The sequence below is a fragment of the Mustela nivalis genome, assembly GCF_964662115.1.
Source record: "Mustela nivalis genome assembly, chromosome: 7".
Lineage (NCBI taxonomy): Eukaryota > Metazoa > Chordata > Mammalia > Carnivora > Mustelidae > Mustela > Mustela nivalis.
The window spans coordinates 43,831,243-43,851,856 of NC_139026.1; positions in this window are offsets into that span (position 1 = coordinate 43,831,243).

Consider the following 20,614-nt stretch of genomic DNA (forward strand, 5'->3'; position numbering starts at 1 on the left):
TAGGACATGGCAAGATGTTTGAATTTTATTGTAAACAAAACACAAACAAACTGCTAGTGATTGTAGCAGAAAGGAAGAACAAATAAATGTAAGCTCAGTGAGGACAAATAAGCACCCTGAGCCACAGAGCCTAGAACAGTGCCTGGCCCACAGTACGCACCTGGAATTTTTATTGAATTAAGACCCAGAAAATGATGGTTCTTAGCTAGCAAATATAGATAAAATATATAGAGCAAAATAGGAATATCTAATTTGGCAATGGTTCATCTAGGTATGAATAATTCATATGAACTATTAAAATTTTAAAAGATATAGGAAACGGTTTTGGTGAGGGTTCATTCTGAATATATTTATATAGTTTATAAATGACCTCAGTCCTGTGTTTATAAAATTATTAAGGGTATACAGAGGTTGCTTTCATCTTTCGGATTTACTTCACTGCATTTTACTGGTGAATTAAATGTTTTGGAGCATTCTTATATATTTGTAGAGTCTCAAAATTCTTAGAATATTTACCTTATAGATGACTCGGATCTACTCCTTTTGCAGATGGGTACTCTGTAAGCAAATGAAAGGTGTCAAGAACACAAATTGTTCCTACAGCAGAATTTCTTAGAAAAAATAGGTATTATTTTCAGCAAAACTTTTCTGAATTATCCTGTTTTAATAACATCCTTTATATCAACTACATAGTTTACTAGAAAATATTTTATAAATATATAGTTTGTGTGGTAATTTCTGTGCAATTTACTAATTATGTAAATATGTAATATAGAGGTAAAGAAATTATCTAATTGCACAGTAATACCTTTCCATATTTGGTGTAAACATCTTTAACTAAAATTACATTATAATTGCCTGTACATAAATGTTTAGTTATCTAACAATTATAGCATAATTATTACCATGTTTGTGATGAAAGTGATATATGAAAAGATATTTTCAAAAGGTTTAGAATCTTGAGTCCGCTTTTCTCATTTAAACTATAGTGAATCCCAAAGGTTGATTACAAATACAATTTTAAATCCTAACATCATATACTTACTGTTTATTAAAAACACACTATGATTTATTTCAAACAATAGGAAATATAGGTTTAAGGGAAAAAATTGAATGTTTGGAGAGGGAAAATTAATATTCCCTATACATACTGTAGTTGAATTAAAAATAATTTGGGCAGATAAAGATAATCTCATATGTGCTAATTTCTAACCAGCAACATCTGCCTTCTTTTTTCCTAATTTTTAGATTATACCATTGGATATATTTTTTACAATATTAGACTTAAATAGTCTAATGTTAGTTTTAGTGCCAGTCCAAAATAAAGTCAGGAATGTAAAACTCTGATTATCACTTTTAACTACATGAATGTTCCTTTTGAAGAACTGAGATAAATCATAGGTTCGGTCATTATATTCCCTAAATTCGGAAGAATAATTAGAGAGTCAAGATCTTAGATGGCTATTGAAATAAACATGGGATAAATGACATAAAATTTTAATTCCAAAATATTTGAGTTCCATTAGATATTCTATCCAATATCCAATATGTATTCTATTTAGATATTTAGAATTTCATTTGCTAGGAAACAACAGGTGGTTCTTTTACCTACCACTACTGTTTCGTACTTCTTTTTTTTTTTTATAAACATATAATATATTTTTATCCCCAGGGGTACAGGTCTGTGAATCACCAGGTTTACACACTTCACAGCGCTCACCAAAGCACATACCCTCCCCAATGTCCATAACCCACCCCCCTTCTCCCAACCCCCCTCCCCCCAGCAACCCTCAGTTTGTTTTGTGAGATTAAGAGTCACTTATGGTTTGTCTCCCTCCCTCCCAATCCCATCTTGTTGTATTTATTCTTCTCCTAGTCCCTTAAGCCCCCATGTTGCATCACCACTTCCTCATATCAGGGAGATTATATGATAGCTGTCTTTCTCCGCTTGATTAATTTGCTAAGCATGATACGCTCTAGTTCCATCCACGTTGTCCCAAATGGCAAGATTTCTTTTGATGGCTGCATAGTATTCCATTGTGTATATATACCACCTCTTTATCCATTCATCTGTGGATGGACATCTAGGTTTTTTCCATAGTTTGGCTATTGTGGACATTGCTGCTATAAACATTCGGGTGCATGTACCCCTTCGGATCACTACATTTGTATCTTTAGGGTAAATACCCAGTAATTCAATTGCTGGGTCATAGGGCAGTTCTATTTTCAACATTTTGAGGAACCTCCATGTTGTTTTCCAGAGTGGTTGCACCAGCTTGCATTCCCACCAACAGTGTAGGAGAGTTCCCCTTTCTCTGCATCCTCACCAGAATCTGTTATTTCCTGACTTGTTAATTTTAGCTGTTTTGTACTTCTTATAGCTACTCATATCATTTGAATACAGGAGACTCTTAACATTGACTGACCCTAAACATGGATGATGTAATGTCTTGGAAATGGGAATAATACTCTCTATTGCAAGGTTGTTGTGAAGATTAAATGCAAATAAGATGTATTATGTGTATTAATGTACTTTGTATATTTTAAATGCTCAATTAATTTTATTATAATTAAATGATACAACTGGGTAATAGTACCTAGGTCCTTCTGCTTTTCAAATAGCTGCTTGGGTATTGAAGAACTCCTTCAGAGTTCTATGATACCTCCTAGGGAATCATTCCTGGGAAGAGGGAAATTCTTGTGAAGGTGCTAGTACCTATTCTGCAGCAGATAGGATTTACTCTTCATACATGCATACATATAGAAACACTGATACATAATATGTCCAAACATCCATAGTTATATATATTCTACATTATAGAATATAATGTAGAATATATATAGAATAGAATAGAATTTGCCAAAATAGAATTTGCCAAAGATCTTGAAAACACCAGTCCATGATTCTGCCTGCTCTCTTCTTGGACCAGGGTATAATAGATAACTAGTATATCATTCTGCTGACTGCTAGGTTGCCTTCTAAAGATACTCCCAGGCCCCAAAGTTCGGGTTTTTCAACTCAGATGTTTTTCAACTAGAATGAAGCAACAAAACAAATCTATGAACCCAAATAAAAACCCCAGAGCAAAAAAAAAAAAGAAAAAGAAAAAGAAAAAGTTCTTTCTACATATTTTGTTTGGAACTCCCAACAAAAGTTTGATATGTACACTGAAATAGAATATATATAGCTAAAAGTATAGATATTTCTATAGATATCCCTATAGATATGAATCCTTATATATTTAGATCCTAATATATCCATATATGTAGAAGTTGCCTTAAAGATCGATTGCTGGTAAAAATGATGAAATATATTTGCTATGTATTAAGTGGGGAATTCCATTCCATCCTATTTTAACAAATACATTTTAGAATGAATGTAATTGGGGAAAAATAAAATTGGAGAGTAAATGGGTGTAAGATTTTATTTTTAAAAATGAAGTATTCTTTTAGGAACTTATAGTTTAAGTTCTTAGTGATGGAGAGAAAGACAGGACAGTGCCATGAGGTTTCTTCCAACCTCGATCATTCCATCTTTGGAGCACATTCTGAATAAAATAAACATTTTGAATAAACTGATGAAAACCACATGGTGAGAAAAATCAGGTTCTGAAGTAAAACATATATTGGACCTGAAAATACAGAATAATTCTGACCTCTTATGCTGAATATGATTTCTTTTCAGAAGGCTGATTTCTAGTAAAAAATGAGTATATCAGATCCAAGAGCTTCTGGTAAATGCATTTAGAAATCATGCTCCCTTTTTAAACACAGTAGGAAATGGAAGGAATAAAATCATTTTAGGAAGCCTATTGCAACATGGTAATATCTAAAAGATAAAGTAAAAATGATCCTCCTACCAGAGCATATAAACCAAATGCTTTCCCACAAATTACTAAATTATACACAAATATAAACTGAATAAATTAAAGCAAAATACTAAGCACCTTGATCAGTGTTTTCCCCATTTAGAAATGGGAAAGTAAATATTTTGACAGTCAATTAATTAATGGATAAGGAATTATTAATAATTTTAACAACTTTCTTAGAAAAAAATTCTCTTGAAAAAGTTTTATAGTTTTTTCACTATGGGAAAATAACAGTTAAAATATTATGTACGTGTACTACAAAGGACTGGTAGATTTTACCTTCCAGGAGGACATAAGCTGCAGGCAGTCTGGATAGCAGGCTTCCATTTCTGTATGAGTCTCTGCATTTACTCCTGTGCATTAAGGCAAAGCAGGATATAGACTGGGATTGGTTTTGGACCCAGACTATCTCCAGCTGCATCTTAATTTCTTTCTGTGAAAATCCAATCACAATATTCAATTTGAAGAACATATTCAAAATAATTAACAACAGGTATGACACAATCCCATATATTCAGAAAAAAAGGCCATCTGTAGTTGGCCAGTATGGTCAAATAGAGACTAGCTGAATATCAGCTTTTATTCTGCTATGTCACTTCCAAAGCCTATGTCACTTCCAGAGGGGTTCTGGGTTCATTTATGTTTAACTTTCTCTTGGGTATCACCATTTGATTTTTCAAGATGCCAATTCACACCAAACATGCATAAAACCTAACACATCTGATCCACAATACCTTATCCCTGTGATCCTTATCTAGAGACTAACACTACCATCTGACCTGATTAAAAATTAACCTATTGCACAACAAATCATTTTCCTCCTCCTCCTCCTTCTTCTTATTCTTCTTCTTCTTCTCCTCCTCCTCCTCCTCCTCCTCCTCCTTCTTCTTCTTCTTCTTCTTCTTCTTCTCCTTTTGGGGGGGGGGATCTTGGAAATTACAAATTTTAGTTCTATTAAAGTTACATTACAAAATGGGATCATTATGGAGATATCAAGGAAACAGGTAAAATAGAATGCATGAGTCTCCTTGCATACCTGACCCGACATGAAGAACGCCCCAGAGCCTTGCTCCTTGCATGGAACTCTCTGCCTTGCCATTACAGTCAATGATCTATTTCCATATATGGAAAGAGATTTCTGTATATATGTTTATACAACAAAATGCATAGGTTTCTAATCAGCATGTTTATTACTAAAAACGAAAACTAAAACACTAGTGCTTCCAAGGCAGAGCCTAATCTTCCTTATAGTCATAGAAACTGGTCTTGAAAAATTTTCGTATTTTTTTTTCAATTTTTTTCTTGGAATTCCAGTTAGTGAGCATACAGTGTTATATTATCTTCAGGTGTACAATATAGTGATTCAACAATTCCATATGTAATCCTGTGCTTATCATAGGTGTGCTCCTTAATCCTCATTACTTATTTAACCCATCCCCCAACCACCTCCCTTGCGGTAGCCATCAGTTTGTTCTCTATAGTTAAGAGTCTGTTTCAAAGAATCATTCTCCATATTCCAAGTGGGGCAAGTAGACAGGATAAGCTATAGAAGTTTTCAGGAGGCAGTTTGCTTTGGCTTCGTAAGTCACCTTAAAGGATTTTGAACAGTATCCTAAGCGCGATGAATAGCTCTGTGGTTTTATTACTACACTATAAGATATGCAAAGATTTGGTTTTGCACTTTGAATTTTTTCAACTTTACTCAGTGTTGTTAATTTCTAAGTTGCTTCAGTATCCAATCATGCTATTTTAAAACTGTTTTTTTTTCCTCTAGATGTGATAATTTGCATTTTTGTATGGTGAATTCCATTCCATCCTTTTTGCACATATTTCTAACTTCATTATGTATTTTTTTTTATATGGACTCCAATGGACTTTGAAATACCTTCATTTTTACAATGACGAAAAATTTTGTGAGTTCTCCATCTGTATGTTCTCCTAGTTTTAAAATTATCAAGTGGCATAGGGCATACCATCTTTCTGGTCATTTCCTTTTAGTATATTAGTTTCCATATGCTTACTATTTTTAAACAAGCCTTTCAACACATTAGATTCACAGAGTATCATACTTGTTAGTGCAGTTTTATCAGATATATAGAAATACTTCAGGGAATTTTTTTTCTTAGGTATATAGCATAGTATTTTACATAAGTAAAATCTAAAGAATTTCATATGTGATTAGTGTTTCTTTAGGGTAAAGGTTTCAATGAATTTTAAAATATCATGTTTATTTGAAACATGAGACCAAGCAATATTGTCTTTGATTTTTAAATTTTATTTAGAAGATGATGCAATAAACAAAGTTACTCTCGTTTTCAATCAAGATCTTGGTCAATAAGAATTTTTAGCTCCATGGGGCGTCTGGATGGCTCAGTGGGTTAAAGCCTCTGCCTTTGGCTCAGGTCATGATCTCAGGGTCCTGGGATCGAGGCCTGCATTGGGCTCTCTCCTCAGTAGGGAGCCTGCTTCCCACCCTCCCTCTGCCTGCCTCTCTGACTACTTGTGATCTCTCTCTCTCTGTCAAATAAAAAAAATAAAATAAAATCTTAAAAAAAAAAAGAATTTTTAGCTCCATTTTTCTACATATAGAGGTATATTTAAAATAAGTGTCAGATAAAAAAGTATCACTCAGTAACTCATTCTTTTGCTTATTCATGTAGCAATAGTTTTAGTTGCCTATTATGTTACTGATAACAGTGAATAAAAAGTGAACCACATTAGAACTGGGTCTTCCAAGAACTAGCATATTTTGTTTCACATAAAATATATTAGACAACCAAACTGATGAGATTTTTGTTTGCTTTGTTACTGAATTTGAAAAAGTTTGTTTGCCTTGAAAAGTAAATAAAGGGCTTTTTTTAATTAAAAGAAGTGAAAGTAAATATTTATAATTTCTAAGAGAAGTAAAATATTTAACATTAATTTATAAATAATAGCCAATGCAATTTTTAAATCCTCAGCAATTAAAACATTACTACATTAGGGGTGTCTGGGAGGCTCAGCTGGTTAAGTGTCCAACTCTTGATCTCAGCTCAGGTCTTGATTTGAGTTGTGAGTTGAAGCCCTATGCTGGCCTTTGCATTGGGCTTCACATCCATTTGGAAAAAAGGAAAAGGAAAAGAAAAAGGAAGAGGAAGGATGGAAAGAAGGAAGGAAGGGAAAGAGAAAGAGAAAAAGAGAGAAAGACTAAATTATAGGAGCAGAAAATCCACAAACTAAGAAATGCAAATTGTTTAAGATAATATTATACTGGGGCCTCTAGATGGCTCAGTCTGTTAAGTGTCTGACTCTTAGTTCACTCAGTGCATGATCACAGGGTCCTGGGATTGAGCCCTGCGTGGGGCTCTGTGCTCAGAAAGGAGTCTGATTGGGGATTCTGTCTCTCTCTCCTCTCTACCTTTCCCTCTGCCCCTTCACCCACTCATTTTGAGGCTCTCTCAAAAATAAATTAAAAATTCTTTTAAAAAATACTATTATTCAAAAAAAGTAAAATAAAAATAAAAAATAAATAAAAATACTATTATGCTTGTTTGTCAATGTTGATGAGGGCTTGAAAGTCAATGATGCTTTGAATCCAGAGTAGAATAAAGATTTTAGACAGCAAAACAACAATAAATTTCAAAAGACAAACTTCTGTACATAGGAATAATCTTTAGAAAAAATACAGAATCTGTGAAAAGGTTTATGTACAATTATATTAAATTAATTTTATTTAAAAATTATAGAAAAATCTGTTAAATCTTTAGAGACTGGTTAAATAAAACACACTAGAGATGGACATTCATACAGCTGTCAAAAAATACGTGCCATCTACAGCTAAAGGAATGCACTCTTGTAATTATCTTGAGTGATAAAAAGGACAAAAATAGTGTATCTCTCTGATCTCCTTTTTATTGTGTAGTAATTTACGAATATGGACACAAATGGTAACAAAAGCAGAAAATTGAACAAAGATAACTCTGGAGTTGTAATAGGTAACTTTTCAAACTACTAACAGTAAAATTTAGAAAACATTATTACCTTTATAAGAAGGAAATTTAATGTCAATGTGTGGCTCATTTATAAATATCTAAAAACTGTGGCTTATACATATAAAATGTAAGAACTCTGAAAGGTAAATGAAATTAGTGTTATAAGAAAAGATTGAGCTGACTTTACAGATTCTGAGATGGAACAATTATTTCTGCTGAAATAATTCATCAACAAAGGTAGACTTTTAGTTGAACCTTAAAAAGTAGGACTGAGGCACACCATAGTCAAAAGCAACAAGACATCAATATGTATTTTGGGATAAAGATAATAGATAATTTTGTGAGGCCAGAGAAGAGTGTGCATGAAGGAAGCCCTTCTACGGAATCTTGAATTTTCCAAGCAAGTTAAAGTAATCTTTAATTGCCCTATAAAATAACATGAATAAATAAAAGCTGAGACTGTATCCCATTACCTGGTGGTAAAGTAAGTCCATTCTCCTTGAGTTTCTCAAGTTAACCATTAGTTAGAGTCATTGTCAATTTTTCCCCCCAAAAAGGGAAATCATATTCCATGATTATAAATAAGAATAAATAAATGTGCAAAGTAAAAAGATGTCTTGAGATTAATTTTATTTTGCTTCTGGAAAATTCTAAAGCTGAAACCACTTTACAATCATTTCTCTAGAGTCCAACAGTTTTTTTTTATTAAGCTATCTTAGATGCTTTCTTTGAATAATGTCAGTCTAGACTATTTTCCATGAAAATCCTCAAAGTTGCATGTGCACTTAACTCCCTAAGAAAGTGTTTAAAAAAAATTTTTTTTTCTGTAAGATTATTTATAGCTTCTCTTTTTTCAACTTCTATGTCAGAGGTTTAAAGCATCTAATTTGGGGAAAGTTTTATAATAAGCATGTTTAAAAATTGACATATTCATATACTATACTGTTTTGGTCTTACAAGGCAAACTTCAAAGGAAATACCTTCCAAAATCAAATGAGTTTCTGAATATCATTTTTCAGAATAAAACTTTGAGGTTGTTTTTATGGTACTATAAAATAGTCACCCTGTTTCTTTTTTTCTTTTTCCCCCATTTCTTAGGTAGACCAATTTATCGACATCCTTGAACTTAAAATAGCAGTACTCCACTGTTAAATAGTAAACTGCAGATGTGCATTATTTCATAGCTTTGGACATATTTATAACATTCAAGAAATAACCAGATAATTAGGCTCTTTTTCTAGTGTATTTTCTGAATCTAGAAGTTCACTGAAGGTCCAAACCCAGAACTTCATCAACATTTTAGAATGACTTTGGCTCCTTTGTGACATCTGGAAAAATCGGTGTATAGGACTTTATGATACTGACACAGAAATCAGTGATAGCACTGAAATGGAAATGGCAAGAAGTTTGGAATCTGGCTGTGGAATTACACTGATGACAGTTAAAGCCCATGTCTGCCACTAACTATTTATCTGACTTTAGGCAAATCATTTGATCTCTCTGTGTTGTGATTTTCATCATCAGTAAAATGAAGGTAGCAATATAGTTTGTTTAATTTAGAAATTTTGAAAATTCAGTATTATGATACCATCTAAGCACCTAGACATATACCTGACACAGAATTAATGTCCGATAAATATGTTATTATTTTATTCTAAATAGGTGTATACAAACAGAAAACAATACCTCATTCTAAGGAGCACATTTCTAAGTGCTGAGTAATTTCTTAGGAGACCTTATGGATATACTTCTAGCTTCTTTTCCCTATTGTTTCCTCTGGAGTTATTCAGAAATGCATTTCCTTTAAGCTAGTTCTAATGGCTGTCACTATGATTTAAAGCTTTCTACAGAATCTTTCACATAGGGTATGGCTGCCTAAATTACTTTGGACCTAATTTTAGATAAACTGCCATAGCAAGTGTTGAATAAATGCATGAGTAAGCAAAGTAAAGCAAAACAGATATTTAACATTTGTGACTGGTGTTATCTTCCTGGAGTGTTTGAATAGAAGTAGTTTAAGTTGGTTAATTAGGTCCCCCCCACACACACAAAACTTCATGTTCAGAAACATTACATTACATTCATCATCTCTCTAAAGAGCTTGTCACTGAATTACCTCTGAAAGAGAGAGAGAAAGAGGGAGAGATCAAATCTATTCCAGATGCATTTCCCTCCAAGACACCATCTCATCTTTTAACACAATAATACTGAAAAATAAGGTAAAACTCCATATTAAAGTACATTTAGGCCAGCAGGATATTTTTTAGCAGGAAACTCCATAATGAAAATGATGTTGTCTTCATAAAACGAAATTCTATTCTATCGCCATGATGTACATTTTTGATTATACCTATTAGCTATTGAACTGGATGAACATCTTAAAAATAAAATGAATTTGATACACTTAATTTGACAAGGTGAAACATGGAAAGGATGACAAAATTCTACAACTTGTAGTTGAATTTTAAATACAGCTGAATGTAACTTGGAAATGAAATCATGAAATACACATAGACAGAAACTGATGCCCTTCACAGCCTCTCTCTCACCCTATAGAATAAACACAGAGGTCTCTGTGGCTAGGGCTGTGGCTAGAAAAGTATTGTAAAATAATTTCATTTTAGCAATATTATCTTCAAAATATTTACTTAAATAACCTTTAATTAGTTCATGTGAATAATTTCTTCTTCACCCACTATGATTTGCTTTAGGCGACCCTAGCAGGTAACGCCAGACATTGGTCTCTGAACCTCCTCATTAATACTCAAAATTACACGTGCCTCTCCCGAACTGAATGCAAACTTTGAATGCAAAATTGACCACACGGTGAAATCAATAACGTGCACCCAAATGCTAAATGAGATCAAAGGAAAAAACCTGTAAGAAAATAGACAAATCGATAAACTGATGAAAGATGGCTAAATGTAAAGTTATTATTATCAATCATAAGCACCAAAGTCACTTTTAAAATGTCAAGAGGAAAGTTGGGCATTTAAAAGAAAAAAAAAAAAAAGAATAGGTGCTTCATTAATTAAAAAAACATTGTTCTCTTGTCTGGAGAATTGAATACTTGCAACTTTATGGCATTCTCGTAATTATGAAAAGGTCTTTATTGATAGTTGAATCATTTAAAATTCTTCCTAGGTTCCTTTAGTTTATATTTAATCACTGCAGATTTAGTTGGCTTCAAACATGGCGAATATTTTCATACAGTTTTGGAGAAATGTTCTGAGCCTTTGGACACTCAATGACTATGAAAAAGTGTACGTACTGACAAAGAACTACTTAGTTATTAAACCACAGCCATGTGACAAAATTAAAGTTATTTTAAATTTAGAGCTCTGGCTTGCAACTACACATCTTCAGACCATCAAGCCAACTGCTGCTAGACATTTGAGGGAAATAAAAAGGGTGTTCTTTGCCAATACTGTGGTTTACAGTTTGCTAAGATTTTATTGCTACTCCCCTCTGGCCATCCTGTCTTCTTCTCCAGGCCGTATGACTGGTGGCAGTGTTAGTAGATGAGCTACAGGTTTTCTTCTGAATCATGGATGCCAGGTTTTTCCAAGGAGTTCTACAGTTCCCGTTTCTGCCCTGTCAGTTTTAACTTCATTCTTCCTGGCTCTTCCTCCACTTCTTAATTTTCTATGCGCATATGTATTCCGCTATTCAAAAATACCTCTGTCCTTTTCACTCACCAGGCAGCATCTAGCACAGTCGTAGAACTATTGCAGGCTGGGTGAGGGTCATATGGCAGTTAGAGTAATACATTTTTGTTGTTCAGTTCCTTGCTCCATGAGAGCTTGTTAGCAATGCAGGCTATATCCCACCCACACCTACTGAATTAGAATCTGCCATTTAACAAGATCTCCAGGTGATTCAGATACATATTACATGTTTCAAAATGGTGAAGCTAACACCGTTCATTCAGCTGGGAAAGTAAAATGACTCTCTCTCTTTATTCCCTCGTGTTGGTGTGTTTGGAGAGAAGTAGATGGAGAGGGCATGGGTGAGTCAAGGCAGGTCATTCTCTTTCCATCATCCAGACCAGACATGAAAACCGCTACATGAACACAGGGCACTGAAGCACACTAATCACCAAACAATCCAGCTCTCCAGAACAGAGGTCTCCAACACACAGTGTGGTTTTATCACCCGTGAACCCATATATGTTATTGTAATACATAAATATTTGAAGCCGTATGATACTAAAATTTTCTATAAAATGTGTGGTAAGTAAGCATTTCCAAAAACAAGCTTAAATTTGGGAAAACCTACCAAACTGTATTTCACCATTAACAGCATAGAAATCATGCTCTCTGAATAAATGAACCCAAAAGACACAAGGTAGGGGAGAGAAACATATACTTTTAGAAATGAAAAAGCTGGAAATAAACATCCTTTTTTTTTTTTTTTTTTAGGAAGCAAATATCCATTTCTTCCATTATGTATGTGAGTGTGTGTGATGTTTTTAAGACTGTCTCATTTTCAATGCTATGCACTTTCAACATGCATACAATATTTAGGAAGAAACCTTTTTCAAAATATACTTCAGACTCAGAGGCTGAAAATTTGAAGTCTGTCCCCATCTGCACCACTGATTCCATCTACAAAGCAATAGCAACTTCACAATAAGGGTGCAAAAACACTGTATAAAATGTGTGTAGGGCATGTCTACCACAATGAAATAAAAAGGCTATATTTCAAAACATGGCACTCCATTTTAGTAAAGGTGTACACTGCCATTCTTAAAATAAATGCTTTATGTCCCTGATACACCTTTCATAGGCATAAAACACATATCTACACTGCAGTTTTGATAGAATAATACTAGTTTTCACTGTTGGTTCACAATGTACACTATTATGTGATTTTCATATTTATATAAAAATGCAATAAATATAAACTATTTTCCAGTAAAATGCAATAAAGGGAATTTAAGTTATATGAGTAATAAAAATTAAGCCAATGTCTTTTTTTATAAGCATATACCTGGATTATGATTAAAACATTTAAATTTTATCACTAACAGTTTTATTCATTACTGCTCCTTTGGAAACTTCTTAGAACAATACCTATTTAAAAACTAAAGGATTCTTCTGGACTCTCTTAATATGAAAAATAGTGTTTCCTTAGCCTTGGGATTTGATCTTGTCTCTCTGAGTAGTACATTTCTATCATAATTCCCAGAGGATAATTAAGTATTTGGAATTATAACTGACTCTTCCCCTACAATATACACACAGACTAAAAATATTATAGATCAATATTGCTTTTTATGAAATGTATGGGTCCTTTTAAAAAACATTTTTCCCCCCACGGGAGGAGAAAATCCTCATCCTTGATACTTTCAAGTAATTGTCTTAAAAATTTCCATGGGGCACCTGGGTGGCTCAGTTGGTTAAGTGCCTGCCTTCAGCTCAGGTCATGATCCTGGGGTCCTGGGATGGAGCCCCAAGTTGTGCTCCCTGCTCAGAGAGGAATCTGCTTCTCCCTTTCCCTCTGCCTCTCTCACTCCTTGTGTTGACGCTCTCACTCTGTCTCTAAAATAAATAAATAAAATCTTTAAAAAATTCCAGAATTTCTCTAAACATTTGGTTCATAAAAATGGGTTCATAAATTATATATAAATGTGTCAAACTTGATGGATAAGCAGATTACACATGGCGGTTAAAATCAGACATTTTCTAAATAGTTACTGAGGTAAACGGTTCCACTTTCTTAATCTATACTGCAAAATACTGGTAAAATACTACAAATTCTGTAATTTGTGAGATTACCAATCCTTTAAAAAAAAAAGATTTTATTTATTTATTTGAGAGAGAGAGCAAGAGAGAGCATGCGAGGAGGAAAGGTCAGAGGGAGAAGCAGACTCCCCATGGAGCTGGGAGCTGGACATGAGACCCAATCCCAGGACTCCGGGATCATGCCCTGAGCTGAAGGCAGTTGCTTAAACAACTAAGCCACCCAGAAACCCGTGAGATTATGAATTCTAAAGTTGTTTGTCTAGTGATACAAATCTGGATCATCCAGATGAAAAGCAAAGATCCTGATCCCAGTAGAGCTGATGATTGATTCTCTCCTAGATCATTTTGCTCTCCAGTAATGAAACCTTTCATTATGAGCTAATCACCAGTATTAACTGGTCAATTTCTACTCCTTTAGAGTACTTTAAGGAAAGTACTGCTGGACATGGTGTATAATCAATTTTATTCACCTCTACTAACACTGATACTTGACAAATGATGAAGGAAGCATTCTATTTCTGTTATAAGACCTAGAGAAGTAGAAGCTTAAAGCTCCTGAAAAGGAACTAAATTGTAATCTTTCAAGAACAAGGGCTAGGTTTCTTCTCTGTTAGCTAGAGAAAACAATCTAAGGGGCAACATCTTACAGTGAAAGCACTACAACAGGAGCATTCCTATGAAGGAAGTCTCTTTGAGGCCATAACCATTGATGCTGTGGTGTCAGGTACTAATGCTTTAAGCACCTAAACTTAAAGATGGAGCAACAGACCCTTCTACCTTAAATCCTTTCCAAAGAAAAGGACAAGAACAGGACAATAGGCCAGTGTAAGGTAAAGCCCACTTGCGATCTCAAGATCTCAAGGCAATATCATGATGTTGATATTGGCATGTTTCTGCCTTGAAGATCTTGGTTGATTATGAAAATTGTAAGCAGACAGCACCCAAAGAACTAAAATTGAGATTACATAAGATTTTATTGTCTTTGGACATTAATCCAGGTTATGACATGTAAATCTTAGATATTTGACTTTCAAACACATTTTAGATATGTATTAAGTACAGTCTTGAAAATGTACAAGAATCTAATTTCCAAATTTAGGGAAACATACCCTAAATTGACTTTAATGATTTTTTCCTACATATGCTTTCATTTCCAAATGGTAATAGGTAATTTCCCAAATAATTAAAATTGATGAGCATCTGCAGTCTTTCTGAGAGTAATTGGATCCCATATTAATTTTTGTGTTATATTTTCAATTTACAAAAGTATAATCACTGTACATTTTAATCCAACTCTGTTCTCCTCAATAAGATGTAACATAGCAGTATTACATAATTATTCTGAAAAGTCATATTACTAGGGAAGTACACTGGATGAGATAATGTTCATGTCCTTCAACAATGATAAAAACTGACACAGGAAATATCCACATACTAGTCTTCAGCAGCTGACATTTAACATGTTGATGGATCCGAGGATCAGTTTTTGCAAACAAATGATAAAACAAGGTCTTCAGAAGCATGGGGTGTTTCGTATCAAGTACAGTCAAATGCAAAGAGAGATGAGGATAGAACTGGGACAAGAAAAATGGCAAAGGAAAATGAAGATCCATGCTAAGTACTTAATCCAAAATTCAGAATACAGAGATACAAGATAAAGGTATGCATAGTACGTGATAGAAGTAATAGAAGTGATAGAAGGATGCAAATTATGGCACAGGGTAGTACAATGTTTGAAGTAATTAAGATAAAAATCTTTAACACTTTTTCCATATGGTGTTCCAACTGTTCCATGTGGACAACTTTTATTCCATTGTCTTTCTTTCTCTTGTACATCAGTAATTCTTTCCATTTTTTATACCTGTGTTCTGTTCCTTTGCCTTCTCTCGGTCCTTAAATCATTTCCCTCCTTTCTCAAACCTAATCGTTCAGTCGAACAGCAATTTCTATAGGCCTTGCTCATGCCTCAGAAATAATACTTAGGGATAAAGGGATTGCTCTTTAAGATCCCTCAGGAATAGGGCAGGAGCTAGGAAATCATCCCTTACAAATAAAAGCTTTCCACAAATCATGTTATAAACTATTTTAATAATGAGGACAGTGTGCTGAAATCATTCTAAAAAAGAAAGAAAACTAAATGTTTCCATTAAAATGGTAAGAGCTAAAATACAATATAGGATACATTAAAACTATCAAGAGATGGAAAGTAAAATATATAATATTTAAGAAAATACAAATTCCAGTTTTATAGGAAATTGTGAGTGAATAAAGGAAAGAAAAAGATACTGATAGAGGGAAGCACTGGGTAAATCTACAGGCTGAACGGACCCTTAGAAAGCCGATACCATGGCACTGTCCCATGGGAATGATTACCTCTTAATAGCTGTTAAAAATTTATCATAGAAATACAAAGAATTTACCTCAAAAAGTGGATCATGGTATCTTAGTTCTAAAGCTTATGGGAATATCGAATATGTCCCTAAAGACACATAAATAAGCGTAAAGATAACAGAGTTGCTATCCAATCCTGAGCAGCAATGTTAACTGTCATTCAGGAAGATCTCAAAGTGCCATGATAGAGTAAAGAATGAGAAGGGAAAAGGGGCCTCCAGGGACCGGCAGGAAACCGCAAAAATTTCATAATTTGGGGGGAAAAGTCAATCTCTTCTGTTTCTAGTGACACAGATGTAGGCTTAGCTATCAGTGGGTACAGCTATTAATCCTCAATTGTTCTACACTTTGGCAGCGTGATATGTGTAGGGATTTGGAAATAAGGGAATGAAATGTTTCCCTTATAGCTGAAGACTTGTTTACATATGGCTGAGGTTTTATTTTGTTGTTTTTTTTTTTCAAGATGTTATTTATTTATAAAAAAGAGAGAGCACAAGGAGAGAGAGCTGTAGGCAGAGGGAGAAGCAGGCTCCCTGTCCAGCAAGAAGCCAGATGCAGGACTCCATCCCAGGACTCTGGGATCATGACCTGAGCTGAAGGCAGATGCTTCACTTGCTGACGCTTCACCCACTGAACCACCCAGGTGTCCCTCATGTGGCTGAGTTTTATGTGATCTGATCACTCCAAAACGCTGGTTTAGAATTATCATCATCGTGTTCAATATCTGACCTTTGGAGGAGTTGCCAGTGGCCTGAAAACACAAAACACAGTGTATTACATTCTCTCCCTTACCTGTGCTGTCATCTGTCACTGTGGCACTTGTTTGGGAAAGAAAGAAAGAAAAATACAAGCATTATTTTTTTGTATATATGACAAGCATCACTTTTCAAACAGCAGTGTTTACCATATGCTACATACTGTCTAATCGATGCTTCTGGTGGTATGGAGATCAATAAAAAATTTTACCCTCTTTGTTTTAAAATCCTATTGGCTTCATTGGTATACTAGACTTATAAATTCCAACTATGTCAAGTTTCTCAGCCTCTCTGTACTGTAGATTAGCTAGCTATTGCATAAGACAATCACTATGCCTGTAGATTTTATAAAGATTAAATGAGGTTTTTTAAGTACACAAAGTTTGGCACATTGTAAAAGGGCAATAAATTGTAGCATTGTTATTATTACTGCTATTATTGTGGCTGAGTTTCTTAATTTTTATCCCAGAGACTACACATGTATATGAGTATGCATGTGCTTAATTGTAGACACTCAAGACTTTAAAGGAAAGATTTTAAAATATAACAGGCTAAAAAGGGTATATTTTTATTTAGAAAAAAAGAGGTAGCAATTATACAATGAAGTAAAACTTTCCCAAGATAATTATCTTGTATACATTCTATAATATGAACTTTTAATTGTGTTTGGATTTCATTAATTTGAAATTTTTACTCTCTTCCATTCTGTACAAAAAGTGAAGGCAAAAAAGAAAGTCATTGAAATTCTTATGTCTCATAATAAAATAAAAGTTTTAAACACTTCAATTTATTTCTTAGTTGAAGAAAGAAGCGTGCATGCACATACATACACAAACACACACGCACACAGACATACACTTCTTGCCTTGAAAAAATGCTGCTTTTGTGACCCTCAAAAAATCTTTTGACAGTTAAGTCGATGTTTTGACCTATAAAATTGGCTCAAAGAAGTTTTTTTGTTTGGTTTTTTTTTTTGTTGTTTTTTAGATTTTATTTATTTATTTGACATAGATCACAAGTAAGCAGAGAGGCAAGCAGAGGTTGGGGGGGGGGGATTCAGGCTCCCTGCTGAGCAGAGAGCTTGATGTGGGGCTGGATCCCAGAACCCTAGGATCATGACCTGAGCCGAAGGCAGAGGCTCTAATCCACTGAGCCACCCAGGCACCCCAGAAGTTATTTTGATGATATGGATTTGAAACTCCAAAGTAGATAATTTATAGAAAAGTACTGTGTAATTTAAGAAAGTTCAATGCAAATTCTTGCCCTTACCTAGAGCCGGAAGAGGACGAAGTAGACGGTAAAAATTGTGACATGATCCCTTAGATCTGTATCTTTTATGTAAGAAAGTTATTTTTATCTATAATTCACGAGTTTATTTGTTTAAAAAGTCCGTTAGTATGACACTATTTAAATTTATGTATTCTTGCTGAAGTTTTGCCAGTCACTAAATGTAGTAATAAGACATTTGTTGTCAGAAAGATCATCACAGAAGGAGACGACAGACCATAGAGAGACGAAACCATGCTCCAGCATATGGACTTCCCTCCACTGGCCCTCTTTCATGATGCTCTCTCCCTCTGCTCCCTTGATCTTCCAGCTTTTGCTTAAGTCTTCTCAGATGATTTTCCAGGTACTCAAACTGCTCCTTCATCTGCTCCTTTTCAGTTTCTTCTATAAACTGCTCCACTTATGGAAGACAAAATTTTCCTCAATCAATTCTAGGCAAAAATCTGACCTTATTTTACTTTAACTGTTCTGTCCTTTCGATTAATCAAGACAACACTGTACTACATGAAAATATATTTCTACATCAAACAATTTAAATAAAGATTTGTTGTTCCTCCTTATTCTCTCAAATGTTATTTTATTACTGACAGTTGTACGTTATTGTATGTCAAAACTCATACAATTATAATTACAAAGAGGAGTGACCCATATGTCTGGACAACTTTGAACTGTCCTATATTCACTCAAATCATTTGAATATATCAGAGTAGTTCAGATTTTTTTTTCTTTTTCTGTATAGAAATAGTCTCAGCATTGATTTTTAAAAGTTAAAATGGAATGATTTTTTTTGTTCTTACCTGTACCAAACTGTGACATGACTGAGTTGTATGCAGTTCTAAAATAAACAAGGACTCTTTCATATCCTACATTTCTGAACACATAAAAATATCTTTTCCTGTTACAATACTTTTAGTAACTCATAATGAATTTAAAGGGAAACTTCTGCAAACTCTATTTGGATAACTTCAGCAACTTTAACTTATGTAACCAAGAAATAGATGCAAATCCCCAAGGAATAGTAATTCCCATGAACCAAATCATTTCACCTAAAAATTGGCAGCTGTAGGGGCGCCTGGGTGGCTCAGTGGGTTAAGCCGCTGCCTTCGGCTTAGGTCATGATCTCAGGGTCCTGGGATCAAGCCTCACATGGGGCTCTCTGCTCAGCAGGGAGCCTGCTTCCTCCTCTCTCTCTGCCTGCCTCTCTGTCTGCTTGTGATCTCCCTCTGTCAAATAAATAAATAAATAAATAATTTTAAAAAAAAATTAAAAAAAAAATTAGCAGCTGTTGACATTGTAATACCTTGCAAAAGTGTTTGTAGCTGTGCCTGGTGATCATTATTAATATGAATGACTGCAATATAATAATGAGTTGCCTGGGTGGAAAAAGAAAGATCTCCAGTAATTACAAATACGCAACATGTGAGTCTGAATGGCTAGATTTAAAGCAGAGTGTAATTCTGCTTAATAAATATAACTTTTGAGTGGTGTACTAGACTATAAAATGACTAATTATTATTAGACCCTATCCCAGTAAAAATGAGTATTTAAAAAACACCCAGAGGCATAGGCAGTCATCAGCCAAAAATTGATTTATTCACAGGTAGATTGCCCACATTGCAGTCTCCAGGCACAGCAGATTTCCTTGCTCAGTTGCTTCATATCTCCTCAGGCAAACTCTGCTCTCCAGCGTAGCCTTTCTGCTGCTCAGTCAGGCTGCCCTGCCTTTTGCTAATTATACAAGGTCTTGTACAGCCCAATCCTTGCACCTCAGCTTTAAGAGGTCCAGTCAACCTCTCCTGGTCTTTCACTGCCTTTTCTTTCCCAGGTGGCTTTCCCAGGTCTACAGGTAAATGCGTGGCTCTACTTTGTCTTCCATTAGGAGGCTCAACCATTTCCCAAGAGTATTGCTCACAAATATAAATCTGTTTCCAATCCCCTCTCATCCCTACTTCCCTGCACAGTATCTACTGGAGGGAATTGGGAAAGTGCAAACTGACCCAGAGACATTTCTAGTTCTTGTGAGCAATTCTTAGAGGCTGCCCTGGAAAGGGCTGGGAGCTCAAAAATAGCAAAATAGAACATCAGAAAGCTTTATATCACTACAGTCGGGACCAAAAAAACATTGAAGGAACTGTGCTCTCGAGGAGTTTAATATTTACATAATAACCATATAGTCGAGAACAATTATAATCAGGTGTTTATATAAATTTTCCAACTACTACACTTAAGGCCTCACAAAAGGACTATACATATCTATGTCACCCTTGTATTCCCTAGGAGGCTAACAAGATGTCTAACACAGAATAGAGCTCAATTAATATTTATTAATTGAAAAAGAATATTTATAAAGAAATTATTTTGGGTGCCATTTGTTGATAGCTTACAAGAAATCCTAATGTGATCCAGTGAAGAAAAAAGTCAGCTGGTTGATAGTAGTTAATAAAATACTTGAAATGATAAATACCTGCAAAAGTAACTCTTTAGAATCATTTCCTGTAATTTATGGGGTTGATTAAAATTCAATTTGATTCCCCAGTTGGGATGAAAGATTAAATAATATCTTGCAACTATTATAAGGAATTTTTTTTCTTATA